The sequence below is a fragment of the Asparagus officinalis genome, chromosome 7 (assembly GCF_001876935.1).
Source record: "Asparagus officinalis chromosome 7, Aspof.V1, whole genome shotgun sequence".
Taxonomy (NCBI): Eukaryota; Viridiplantae; Streptophyta; class Magnoliopsida; order Asparagales; family Asparagaceae; genus Asparagus; species Asparagus officinalis.
Genome location: NC_033800.1, coordinates 37,882,820 through 37,897,288, shown reverse-complemented (window position 1 = coordinate 37,897,288; position 14,469 = coordinate 37,882,820). Strand labels below are relative to the sequence as shown.

Sequence of the window (14,469 nt, the reverse complement as noted above, 5' to 3'; positions counted from 1 at the left end):
GGGTGAGGGTGAGGATAAGGGGTTAGCGTAACTATTATATCGTTAATTACTCAGAAACTACACACACCGTACACTCATATTTTCGAGCCATAGAATACCCCGTCCAATAAATACTATATATAATCTCTTTATTTACTTGTCACATACGCGTACAGGATCGTTGGAGGATACGAGACCATCTTGTTCGGTCCGATAACTTTTTTGTACGCGTATGTGAGAGGGGGCTTATTGCATCTGTCCTGTGGAGGTGATGGTGAGGGTGAGGGTTAGGGTTAGGTGAGGGTGATGGTTACAATGAGGGTGAGGTGACTGTGAAGGGTTATCGTAACTATTATATCGCTAATTAGAAATTGCACACACTGTACACTCATATTTTCGAGCCGTAGAATACCCCGTCCAATAAATACTATATATAATCTCTTTATTTACTTGTCACATACGCGTACAGGATTGTTGGCGGATACGCGTACAGGATTGTTTTGCACTTTGCGATTATTGGGACACGGCCGAAATTCAGGTATTATTAAAGTATATATTTTTGTTTATTGTTTAAAATTCTATATTATATCTGTTTAACATTGTTTTGCAGGGCCAAGCTGAAACAGCAAGGAGGAACCGTAATACGCCCCGCAGTTACGAGCATCACGGGGGCTCCAGGTCCTTCAGTCAGCATTATCATCAATTAGCACTTGAGGTATATAATATATTAGCTCTTAGGTTATCAATTTGAGTATAATTTATGTGTTATGAGTTAATGATATATTTGAATAAAATAGGGAAGGGGAGATCTCGAGCATTTTGCAGATCGTATTCTGACTTCATGGAGCCCAAATTACGCCGATGAAGAGAAGAAAGCGCAGAACCAGGATCTGGCTGTAAGTAGCAGTTCATTTGTATATTTAATTTTTATAACAATGCATTTTAAATGTGTTAAAATTGATCGGGTTGTTTTGGTATATCACAGGAGAAATTACATGCTAAGGTGCAGGAGCAATTATCACAGACTCAGGTCGATTCTAACACTCCGACCCGATTAAGTAGAGAGGAGGAGGATAGCATCATCGAGACGGTCATTGGACCGAGTAGGAAGAACAGATACTGGTGGAGAGGATCCGAGCATCGGCCGTACGAGTCCAGTAGCACCTACGAGTCTGCAGCACAACCGGGATGTAGTTCTTCTCAAGACCCGACTATGGAGCAGCGGATGAAAGCGATGGAAGATTGGCAGTCGCATCGGGAGTACGAGCTACTCCAGATGGCGGAGGAAGAACGGAGGCGCCGGGAGCAGAGGGAGCAGGAATTCGCCCAGTTCATATCGACTCTGCCTTTTGATGCTCAGGAGGCATATAGGAGACGGTTTATGGCGGATCAGGTAATATATATATTTTTATTTTTTAATTAAATGAATTAAATATAAAATTCTTACTTAGTTATGAGTATGCCATGCGACTAAATGATATCACACACACACACACCGATGCACACTGATACAAACTGTTACACACAAACTATAACTCTCTCCGAAACACAAAACCAAAATTATATACTTAATGTTTTTATGTGATGGTGGTGTTGATGGTGCGTGCGTGTGTAGCGATGGTTGTATTGGTTAGTGAGTTGGTTAGTTGGTTGTTTTTTTGTTTTCTTGTGGTGCGTTCGTACGTAGGGTCGTTGGTTATGTTATTGGTTGGTGGGTGTTTTCGTCGTGGTGGTTGTGGTAGGAGTTTGGTTGGTTGGTGGGTGGGGTTGGGGGATTGTTGTGGTTGTGGTGAAGGTGTTGTTATTGTTGTGTTGTGGTGTTGCATGTGTTGTGTTGTCGTGGTCGTTATGTGCGTGCTTGATGTTGGGTTTGGTCGTGGTGGGGGAGGGGGAAGTGTGGGGATTGGGTTGAGCTGGGTACTCGTGCATGCGTGTGTGCGTGTTGGTGGAGATAGGTACGCGTGCGTGCGTGTGTGCGGGTGGGGTTAGGGTGTGTGCGTGCGTTGTTAAAAACATGTGCGTGCTTGCGTATAATACATAAAAATATGCCATGATACTCTCTCCGAATCATATAACATGTAAGAATATGCCATGATACTCTATTATTGCTATACTTGCATGTCATGCCATGTTGTTTTATAATTTGTTACTTTACTGCAAAATTCAGTTTTTGATGATGTATGTATTGTTCTATAACGTTTTATTTATATTTTTAGGCTGGGACTTCTCGACAAGGTGGAGCTGGTGATGAGGATGATGATGATCGGGACTGATTTTATTTTTTTAACATTAAAAACAATGGGTGTGCTGTATAAATAACATTTATAATGTTGGGATATTTATTATGTTTTTAGTAAAATGTGTGTTATATATGCGTGAGAATGAAATATGTGTTATATGTGATTGTGCTGTGTAAATTTATTGTACATGTTTTATTGTGAAATATATTGTACAGGGATTTTTAATTTTCAAAAAAAGTTTTTAAAAAAATTCTGCTGACTTTTAGCGACGGATTTTTCGTCGCTAAAAAGACTTATGGCGACGGAGAACTGATACGGTACACATGAACTGATACATGCTTTTGGCGACGGATATTCCGTCGCTAAAATGTATAGCGACGAATATTACCGTCGCCAAAAATCAAACATTAACGACGGCTATTCTGTCGCTATAAAGCCGTCGCTGATAATTAGCGACGGGAAATCCGTCGCTAAAAAGTGATTTACCTATCCTCGTAATAGTGACGGAGTTTTAGCGATGGAGTTCTTAATTTTCCGTCGCTAAAACTATTAGCGACGGATTTTTGACTTTTGGCGACGGATTTGTTCGTCGCCAATAGTCCACTATGCAGTAGTGTGTGATGGAATCGATCGTAGCCATGTTCGACATTAGTCTTTTGAACATTTCCCCAAGACTAGCGTCGGAATCCCAGGCTGAAGAATCAGAAGAATATCCGTCTTTACCCTTATTAGCTATTTGATCAATGACCTGCTAGCAGCACTCGTTATCGGACAAGGAGACATAGCCTAAACCTCTTCTGTAGCTATAATAATTATCGGGTTTTCCTTTTGGTACATAAGCCATACGAGGTGGAACTCGTGGTCCTCGACCAAAACAAAGACCCTCTCCGATTGTGAAGTCATATCCATATCTCTCCATGAGATTACGTGCTTTTGTGTCATATCTGAATAAATGAGGGGCATGTTTATCATTATCGCCATCTTCTCTCAAGAAGTAATCTGGTACTGAAAACTCCTTCTCTTTACCATAAATGACTTCTTTTTCACCCTCCGTCTTTGCAGGGACGATAAGTGTCGTTCTGAACGAATCCGGAACATGCTTCTTCATCATGCAATATGATTGAAGTGGCATATACAAGTTAGGTCATTGTATAACCCCTTCATAACGTTATCAAGACACAACGAGTACTCTAAACTATTATTTATTGCTACTTCTTCGGTAAGTTACCAGTTACAACTACTATCCCATGACTCTTCATCGTCAAGATTGAATACATTGGGTACAATGTCATTAAGTATAAAACCACCATCGTAATCAAACCCAGCTTCAGTATCAGCTTTTTCCCCACTGTTTGTACCTTGGGCTGATGATTCAGTATTGGATTTGACACCGCAGAGAAGGGAGTCGGTAAAATAATTTTCCAATCCCTTAAATGGTTGCTTATCTGTGACCACCGTCTTGACTTTATTATTAGTGTCTACATATTTAAGATATTGATGGAGGGTAGAAAGGACTATAATATTATCGTGGATCCACGGTCGAACCAACAGTAAGTTATAGGAAGTCTCTGCGTCGATCACGTAACATGTGACTTCCGACTTAAGATCTCCAATCTGGCACTTTACTCTGATTTTATCCAATGGTTTGGACCCACTGGTATTGAATCCATAGATTATAGTGCCCGTGGAGGCTAACGTGCTAGCCGGTATTCTGAGATTATACATCAATCGGAATGGCATGATGCTAACAACAGAACCCGGATCGACTAGGATCCGGTTGACAACGCTGGTACCAATGTGCCCGGTGAAATACAAGGGCCGATCATGCTTTGAATTCTTTGTCCGCATGTCCTCCTTGGTGAAAGAAATACATGGAAAGTTGTGTGCCGTGAGATTGCAATGTTGGATTAACGGCTCTGGTTCCTCAGGAGATGGCTTGATCTGAGTCAAGAAAACGTCAGAATTAGCCAAGGCTTCTTGTAGTGCTTCTCTTGTATCTTTTGAGAGACTCAACAGCTCATATAAGGTTAATTTGGCCTGTATATTAGCTAATTATGCTATAATATCGAAGCGATGAGGAGTGTTCGAGCTCCCCGGTTTATCTCTTCCAATCGGTTGATTGAATCGAGACTGCCTCGGGTTCTGAACCTCTTGGTATAAGGGCTCCTTCCCCTTTTGCTTTTGTTGAGTCTTCTCAACAACAACGGGAGGAGTTATGGCCACTCCCATTTCAGCTAATATTTTAGAGGGGACACTTTTGGTCACGCCCTGCTCGGCTAATTGATTGGAGGCATCCGGGTATTTGAAATGGTATTCATTCCCACTCCGGGTAGCAAAAGCTGGTTATCCATTGGTTACAAAGACTTCTTGTTCATCTTCAGAGAGTGAGAAAGCAGGAATTCCTTCGTTATCTTCTTCTAGAATGGCTGCGGCTCCACAACAAGACTTCCCTTTCTCCTTTGATTTCTTCTTGGATGAGGATCCGGTCCACTGTTCATCTCCAATCAGATCGGGATGGACCCAAAGAATCTTACCATTTGGGGATGTATTGTTAGCCCTTATGTTTTGATGATGTTTACAACCACCATTAACGGTACTAATGGCTTATTAAGTGCAAATGTAGAAAATCCATTAATCAAGCTTGTTAGTGCCATTTATGGAGGATTGGATGGAATATACGCTACAACGATGATATCCAAAGGAGGAGGAGGCATAATGATGAAGCAAAGTTAATTCAAGAACAACAAATTCATAAAGAAGCTTCATCAAACTTAAAGCTATATCAAGATTCAAGAACTATATTCTATGTGAGGATATTAGCTTGTTTTCTATTTTCTCTCTAGTGCTAGAATGTAGGCAAAGAGTTACTGATTTTACTTGAAGCTATTGGGAATCACACACACGTCTTCATACTTATGTTTTTAAGCGTTTTTTTACAAAATACTATTTTTCACAAGTATGAGGACCTATCTCCAAATTCTTTTTCCAAACAGTTTGTTTTTAGTATTAAAAACATTTTACAAAGTTTCATAATTTTCAGAGGTCAAACAAATATTTTGCAAATATTTTAAGTTAGTCAAAATCAAGTTTCTGCAATGTATCAGAATGCGGTCGACCGGACCTATGCGGTCGACCGCACCTATGATCATTCGTCAGTATTTTCCAGAGAGGTCGTCGGTCGACCGGTGCGGTCGACTAAAATCTCGATTTTTATATCGGTCGACCGCGCCGGTCGACCGATGATGGTTCTGTTTGTTTTCTAATTTTTCAAAGCTGATCGCGGTCGACCGGATTTTCGGTCGGTCGACCGAATTTACTTTTTCGGTCGACCGAACGTTCTGACGGTCGACCGAAATTTCCTTCGGTCATCGGTCGACCGAATTTACTTTTTCGGTCGACCGAACGTTCTGACGGTCGACCGAAATTTCCTTCGGTCAGCCGCGACTTTTTTCAAATGGTCATTTGCCTGGAATGCTGTGCTTTCACTTAACCGTGTTTGGCACAGTCTGAGGTAAGGGTCTGAAAAGGAGATTATTTTCTTAATTGGGAAGATTGGGTTTTGTTTTTAAATTGATTTATCTCTTCTATTTAAACCCTAGACTTCTTCTTCCTCTAGTTGCCCTAACGTTTGCAAAAACCAGAGAGACTGCTGTCTTCCTGAGATAATTTTCAATTCTGTTTTCTCTATAGTTTTTGTGTGAGTTCACTTCCAAGCTTCAGTAATTCTTCTCTTTGCCATAGGGGCTGTGTAAAGAGAGAGTCTTGCATCTTTTCTTCTGCTGTGTGAGTGAGATCTTGTGTAGATTAACTGTGAGGGAGTGTGATCTGTTGAGATCAAACTGTGTAGTGAGAGATCGTGTGGGATCGCTGTGTAGACGAAGTTCCGGCTTCCAAACCGGGTGTGTAGTGGATTTCTCCTCGAGAGTGGGGAGCGGGGACGTAGGCCAGAGGGCCGAACCTCGTTAACACATCGCGCGTCAAGGATAACGATTCCTAACTCTATCTCTTTCTATTTGATTGCACTTCTGTTTTGTGGTTTGCTTGTGCTGAGTTTTAAATTGCATATTAGAGCCTCTTGACCCTAATCACCCCCCCTCTAGGGTCCAACAATTGGTATCAGAGCTTGGTCTCTATATTAGTTTTTGGTTTAACCACCTTAGAGAAAAGATCTAATGGAGGCCTCTTTGAATATGCATATGTTGGAAGGACAATCCACCACTAGACCACCACTCTTCACCGGGAGCAATTTTGCTTATTGGAAGGCTAGGATGAAAATTTACCTTCGTTGCATTGACCTCGACATCCTAGAGCTCATAGAAAAGAAATATGTAGAGAAGTCCAAGGTCGGGAACATGACCGATGATGAAAGGCACCTAGCCAATCTCAATGCTAAGGCCATGAAGGCCTTGATTTGTGGTCTTTTCCCCAATGAATACAATAGAGTTTCCACGTGTGCAACCGCATACGAAATTTGGGTAAAATTATGTGTCACACATGAAGGAACCCCCCAAGTTAAGGAATATAAGATTAGTGGACTTATGCATGATTATGAGCTATTTAAAATGCTTCCTAATGAATCCATTGATGCTATGTTTTCCCGTTTTACTAATATCATCAATGAATTACATGGTCTAGATAAGCAATTATCCATTCAAGAGATGAACTACAAGATACTTCGCTCATTGACTCCGGCATGGGAGCCCAAGGCTACGGCCATTGAGGAAGCTCATGACCTCATTACCTTAGCTCTTGATAGCCTCATCGGAAAGCTCAAAGTGCATGAGAAGAAGCTCAAGGGGAAGGAGAAGGAGGAGGTGCCATCACGTGAAGTTGAGGAGCGGAAGTGCCATCACGTGAAGTTGAGGAGCCGTCACCAAAGTTGAAGACCATAGCTCTCAAAGGAGCTAGTGACAACTCATCTTCGTCATCGGATAGTGAAGTCGATTTTTCTAGAGAAGTGGCTCATCTCTCTAGAAGAATCTCTAGACTCATAAAAATGAACAAGAAATTTAACCCTCGATCTAACAACAAGTTTTCCTCTCGTGTACGTAAATGTTTTGAGTGCAATGAACCGGGTCACATCGCTAAGGATTGCCCCAAGCTCAAGGAAAAGTACATGAAGTACAAGAAGAAGAAGGCTATATATGCCGGATGGGAAGAATCCGAACCAAGTGACTCGGATAGTGATGAAGAAGGAGCCAAACTTGCTCTTCATGACCCAAATGTTTGTTTCATGGCAAATGAACATGAGGTAATATCCGAGGCCGAAAGTGAATCTTTCTATATGCAATGTGACATAGCTATGGCTTTAGAAGAGTTGAACTTTGAATTTAAAAGAATGTCTAAAGAATACTCTTCTTTCAAAAAATTGCATGCCTCTTGTGATATTAAGCTAGAACAACTAACAACCTCTCTTGCTCTAAAAGATGAATTGCTAGGAGATCTCGATTTCGAGAACAAGCAATTAAGATCAAAGATTGAAAGACTAGAAATTGAGGGTTGTAGGACTAGACCCACTCATGCTTATGCCAACTACAATCACCATGGTAGAAATAGGTTTCATAGTTCCAACATTCGTACATACAAAAGAAATTTTGTATGCACCTATTGTATGAGACATGGACACATTTCTACTCATTGTAGAATTAAAGACAATGAAGATTTTTATGGTTTGATATGGGTACCCAAAGGTACCAAAACTACTAACCACCAAGGACCCAAGACATGGGTACCTAAAGCTACTACACCTTCATCTTCTTCTTTTGTAGGGAACGTCACGGCAACGACGTAAGGAGATGTGGTACCTTGATAGTGGTTGCTCACATCATATGACGGGCAACAAAGAGTTATTTGCAACCCTATCAAGGATTGAAGGAGGCAATGTCTCCTTCGGTGGTGGTGAGAAAGGTAAAATCATTGGTATCGGGTCTATTGGTAAGAAACCCTCACCCACAATTGAAGATGTTTATTTAGTAAGTGGTTTGAATCATAATCTTCTTAGCATTAGCCAATTAAGTGATAAAGGTTTTGATATTTCTTTTAAACCGGATAAATGCATCATTAGTATGGATGGAAAAATTGTTTTTATTGCAAATCGCAAGTCTAATGTTTACATTTTTGAGATGAATGAGTTAGTGAATCAAGATGTGAAGTGTCTTGCGGCAATTGATGAAAATCCTTGGATTTGGCACAAGAGACTTGGACATGCAAATATGGAGTTAATATCAAAATTGTCTAAGAAGAATCTTGTGAAAGGGCTACCTAGCTTGCACTTCATTTGCCTAAATATTTTTGGGCGGAAGCCGTCAATACGGCTTGCCATGTTTTAAATCGTGTTTTGATTAGACCAAAGCTTAAGAAAACTCCTTATGAACTTTATTATGGAAAAACTCCTTTCATTGGTTATTTTCGTGTCTTTGGTTGCAAATGCTTTATTTTAAATACAAAAGATCACCATGATAAATTTGATTCCAAAATTGATGTTGGTATTTTCTTGGGTTATGCACCTCGAAGTAAGGCTTATAGGGTCTTCAATAAACGAAGCCTCGTTGTTGAAGAGTCTATAAACGTTACTTTTGATGAGACTAATGTTGGCTCTCAAGTTGTGTTGCCTAGGAAAGATGATGATGATGATATTGAGGGAGGATTGGACTTGTTGCAAATCAATGACACTCCCTCTATAGAAGTTCAAAAGGATGTAGATAGCACCAATGCTCAAGAACAAGTTGAACCACCTAAAGCTTGGAAATTCACATCAAATCATCCAAAGGAACAAATCATTGGGAGCCCTTCAAAAGGAGTTATAACTCGCTCAAAAGCCTTGAGTGAATGTGGTAATGTTGCATTTCTTTCTCAACTAGAACCTAAAAAGATTAATGATGCTTTAAATGATGAATTTTGGGTTTTTGCTATGCATGAAGAACTAAACAATTTTCATAGAAATGATGTTTGGAAGTTAGTTCCTAGACCTAACAATGCTAGTGTTATTGGTACTAAATGGGTTTTTAGAAACAAACTTGATGAACATGGCATTGTTACTAGAAATAAAGCTCGTTTGGTTGCCCAAGGATACAATCAAGAGGAGGGCATAGACTATGATGAAACCTTTGCACCGGTTGCAAGGTTGGAATCTATTAGGATGTTTTTGGCATTTGCTAGCTTTAAAAATTTTAAACTATTTCAAATGGATGTTAAAAGTTCCTTCTTAAATGGTTTTATAGAAGAGGAAGTGTATGTTGAGCAACCCCCCGGTTTTGTAGATCATGCTTTTCCTAATCATGTTTACCGGGTACAAAAAGCTTTATATGGGTTGAAACAAGCTCCTAGGGCTTGGTATGCTCGCCTCTCTAGTTTTCTTATTGAAAATGGTTTTTCAAAAGGATCAATTGATAACACTCTTTTTGTGAGAAAAAGGAAAAATGATTTCATTTTAGTTCAAATATATGTGGATGACATTATTTTTGGTGCTACTAATGAATCCTTGTGCAAGGAATTTTCTAAAGTAATGCAGGATCACTTTGAGATGAGTATGATGGGAGAGCTTACATTCTTTCTCGGGCTCCAAGTCAAGCAAACTAAGGATGAAATCTTCATTTCACAAAGCAAGTATGCAAAAGAATTAGTGAAGAAATTTAATTTGGAGAATTCTAAGCATGCGCCTACTCCCATGAGTACTAGTGTTAAGCTTGATGCGGATGAAAGTGGTGAAGATGTGGACCAAAAACTATACCGAGGTATGATAGGTAGTCTTCTTTATCTCACCGCTAGTAGACCCGATATCATGTTTAGTGTGTGTGCATGTGCACGTTTTCAAGCATCTCCTAAAGCATCTCATTTAATTGCGGTTAAAAGGATCATTAAATATGTTAATGGCACTTTTAACCTTGGTTTATTTTATCCAAAAAGCACCACTTTTGATTTATATGGTTTTTGTGATGCCGACTTTGCCGGATGTAAGGTAGATCGCAAGAGTACTAGTGGAACATGCCAATTCTTAGGAAATTCACTTGTTTCTTGGGCTTCCAAGAAACAAAATTGTGTTGCATTGTCCACTACGGAAGCGGAATACATTGCCGCCGGCTTATGTTGTGCTCAAGTTTTATGGATGAAACAAAGCTTAGTTGACTATGATTTGAACTTTCAAAATATTAAAATCTTTTGTGATAATACAAGTGCTATAAATATTTCCAAAAATTCGGTTTTGCATTCTAGAACTACGCATATTGATGTGCGCTATCATTTCTTACGCGATCATGCAGAGAGACAAGATGTATCCCTAGTATTTGTTGACATAAAATCTCAACTAACGGATATATTTACTAAGCCTCTTGGAGAGGATGATTTTTGTCTCATAAGAAATGGTTTGGGCTTATGCACTATGTGAAAGTTCTACATTGCTTGCTTGTTTAGTTGCACTTTATATTTCTCTTTACCCCATTTTTGATGGTGACAAAGGGGGAGAGAAATCTTCTCATTTGTTGCGTATACTTAGGGGGAGCTCATAGATAGGGGGAGCACCTATCTATAAGCTATTTTATTTCTGCTCTTATAATGGTTGGTTGTCATCATCAAAAAGGGGGAGATTGTTAGCCCTTATATTTTGATGATGTTTACAACCACCATTAACGATACTAATGGATTATTAAGTGCAAATGTAGAAAATCCATTAATCAAGCTTGTTAGTGCTATTTATGGAGGATTGGATGGAATATACGCTACAACGATGATATCCAAAGGAGGAGGAGGCATAATGATGAAGCAAAGTTAATTCAAGAACAACAAATTCATAAAGAAGCTTCATCAAACTTAAAGCTATATCAAGATTCAAGAACTATATTCTATGTGAGGAAATTAGCTTGTTTTCTATTTTCTCTAGTGCTAGAATGTAGGCAAAGAGTTACTGATTTTACTTGAAGCTATTGGGAATCACACACACGCCTTCATACTTATGTTTTTAAGCGTTTTTTTACAAATACTATTTTTCACAAGTATGAGGACCTATCTGCAAAATTCTTTTTCCAAACAGTTTGTTTTTAGTATTAAAAACATTTTACAAAGTTTCATAATTTTCAGAGGTCAAACAAATATTTTGCAAATATTTTAAGTTAGTCAAAATCAAGTTTCTGCAATGTATCAGAATGCGGGTCGACCGCACCTATGATCATTCGTCAGTATTTTCCAGAGAGGTCGTCGGTCGACCGGTGCGGTCGACTAAAATCTCGATTTTTATATCGGTCGACCGCGCCGGTCGACCGATGATGGTTCTGTTTGTTTTCTAATTTTTCAAAGCTGATCGCGGTCGACCGGATTTTCGGTCGGTCGACCGAATTTACTTTTTCGGTCGACCGAACGTTCTGACGGTCGACCGAAATTTCCTTCGGTCATCGGTCGACCGAATTTACTTTTTCGGTCGACCGAACGTTCTGACGGTCGACCGAAATTTCCTTCGGTCAACCGCGACTTTTTTCAAATGGTCATTTGCCTGGAATGTTGTGCTTTCACTTAACCGTGTTTGGCACAGTCTGAGGTAAGGGTCTGAAAAGGAGATTATTTTCTTAATTGAGAAGATTGGGTTTTGTTTTTAAATTGATTTATCTCTTCTATTTAAACCCTAGACTTATTCTTCCTCTAGTTGCCCTAACGTTTGCAAAAACCATAGAGACTGCTGTCTTCCTGAGATAATTTTTAAATCTGTTTTCTCTGTAGTTTTTGTGTGAGTTCACTTCCAAGCTTCAGTAATTCTTCTCTTTGCCATAGGGGCTGTGTAAAGAGAGAGTCTTGCATCTTTTCTTCTGCTGTGTGAGTGAGATCTTGTGTAGATCAACTATGAGGGAGTGTGATCTGTTGAGATCAAACTGTGTAGTGAGAGATCGTGTGGGATCGCTGTGTAGACGAAGTTCCGGCTTCCAAACCGGGTGTGTAGTGGATTTCTCCTCGAGAGTGGGGAGCGGGGACGTAGGTCAGCGGGCCGAACCTCGTTAACACATCGCGCGTCAAGGATAATGATTCCTAACCCTATCTCTCTTACTTTGATTGCACTTCTGTTTTGTGGTTTGCTTGTGTTTTATTTTTTATTGCATATTAGAGCCTCTTGACCCTAATCACCCCCCTCTAGGGTCCTTCATGTATGTGGTACGAGTCCTTTCTGGCGTTGTCCATGAGGGTCATCGTTTACGGTTTTCATCACCACTTTCATCACGGGCTCGGGCTAAAACCATTTCACAGGGACAGATCCAAAGCTAATTGTCACTGCATTCGTACCCACCTTCTTCTCCTTAGATTGTTTCATAGTAATGACCCCAACATCGATCAAAGCTTGGATTTGTCCTTGAGGGCTCTGTGGAATACGTAGTACTTTGGGTCATTAACACTTTTAGCGTCTTCCTTATCTTGGATCGGAGGCAACTTAATCTTGTTGTTCTCTATGCGGTATTTGAAAATACCCGGGACTTCGTCTTCTTTAAACGAGTAGACTTTTGGGAATTTTGGTTTCGAAGTATTTTGCTTTTGAGGTTGTCGTTGCCACTGCGAGTGTTGAGACACCTTTTGTTGTTGTTGTTGTGGTTGCGGTTGTGCTTGCAGCTCAAATGTTTGGTTGACGTCGACTACGTTTGCTTGCGCTTTTCCTTTACCCCGAGGGACAAAATTCTATTGCAGAGTATTTATCATTGTTTGACCTCTTTCGGCCTTCTTCCTCTTGAGGAAGAATTCGGCTCGTTCTCCTCGAACCTTCAAATCCCTCCAGGTCTTGGATGGCGCTATTCCTATGACTTCGAGGATATCCAACGAAAGATTATTATGACAAGTTTCAAGGATAAAGTCTTCGCTGATCGGATCTCAACAATTCATTGCTTTGTTCCGGAATCGTTTGATGAAGTTCTCGACTAATTTCCCATCCTTCTGTTTCTCATCGAATAAAGTTCCGATTGAAACCTCGGTGTAGTCATCGAAGAAATTTGTGAGAAACATGTCTTCCATGTTATCCCAACTGTTGATACTCCCCGGCTTAAGACGGTGATACCAATTGAAGGCTACTCCGTGAAGAGTGCCAACGAATGACCGTACCATCAAGGGCTCATGGTCGAAGATTATTCCCAAATGAGACTTGAAGTATATTAAGTGCTGAGTTGGGGAACCCTTTACGTCAAACGGCATGAAGTTGATCAAATTAAACTTCGTCGGGTATGAGATTGATTCCCACTCTCTCGGGTATGGACACGGTATTCTCGACTTCTTTACTTCCTGAACACTCATCAACACATTGATTTTGCTCTCCAAATCCCTCATCTTCTTATCCTCATTCATATCTTTCTTCGAGCGATTCCAGGGAGAAGTGACGTGGTCCTCCTTTGTATTGTTATCATCCGAGGGACCACCCCCAGCATTGTTGTCAATGGGAGGGGTATCCTTGTTGGCCTTCTTATCCGCCTCCCGATCACTATTAGCTTGGTTGGGATTGCGATGGCTGGACTCACCCTGCTGATTTGTCAGCACCGTAATTTGTTGGCTGTGTATTTCTCTCATCTCCTACATAGCCATCTTCATTTCAAATTTAAAATTCTCCTTCTGCTTGGTTAGAGCGTCTTCGAGAATTTTAACCATTTTTTCTGTGTTGATCATAAATGACTCATAGGATTGTCCCGTGCTGGATGCCATATCCTCGGAAGCCATTGCTTAGTAAGCATTTGAGCAAGCATATGATGTTTAGTCATCTGAGGTTAGTCCCTTTTGCATTCTCTAGTAATCCCTTCGTCTACTGGTCCCCGATCGTAATCGAGTTATACATTGGGACACTGCTAAAAACTGATCGGGACTAAAGTGTCGTGTCGACCTCTCTTTGCCGGTCATGTTGACCGATACTTCTGGAAATTCATCATCTTGAGCGTCTGATTTCTTTCTACGGAAACACCTTGGTTTGGACTCGGATGTTCCGGTGCAGATTCTTTCAAATACTGAAACTCTCTCTGAGGTAGGTTTGGGATAACAACATTCTGACAACACTGCCTTGATAATTTTATCACAAGAACAATGAGAGTCCGCTTCTTAGTTATTCCTTTTTCGAGACTTGTTCGTACCCCCCAGCCCGATAGTACAACTCATTGGCCTTATGGCCGGAGCAATCCATCGTATATTGGCACGACTCCCCAGGTATAACATCATCGTCAGATGAATACGCTTTCCTTTGGGGACTTAATGCTTTGTTAGCATCTTCAGGAGTCATATGTTCGAGGCTACTTTTTCATGAGGGTAG

At 40.4% G+C, this 14,469-nt stretch overlaps 1 long non-coding RNA gene across 1 annotated transcript; it reads left to right on the top strand.

The window, feature by feature from the left end:
* Positions 1,332-2,270, top strand: LOC109848257. The gene is made up of 2 exons (XR_002248751.1): positions 1,332-1,372; positions 2,196-2,270. It is a non-coding gene; the product is annotated as an uncharacterized LOC109848257 (long non-coding RNA).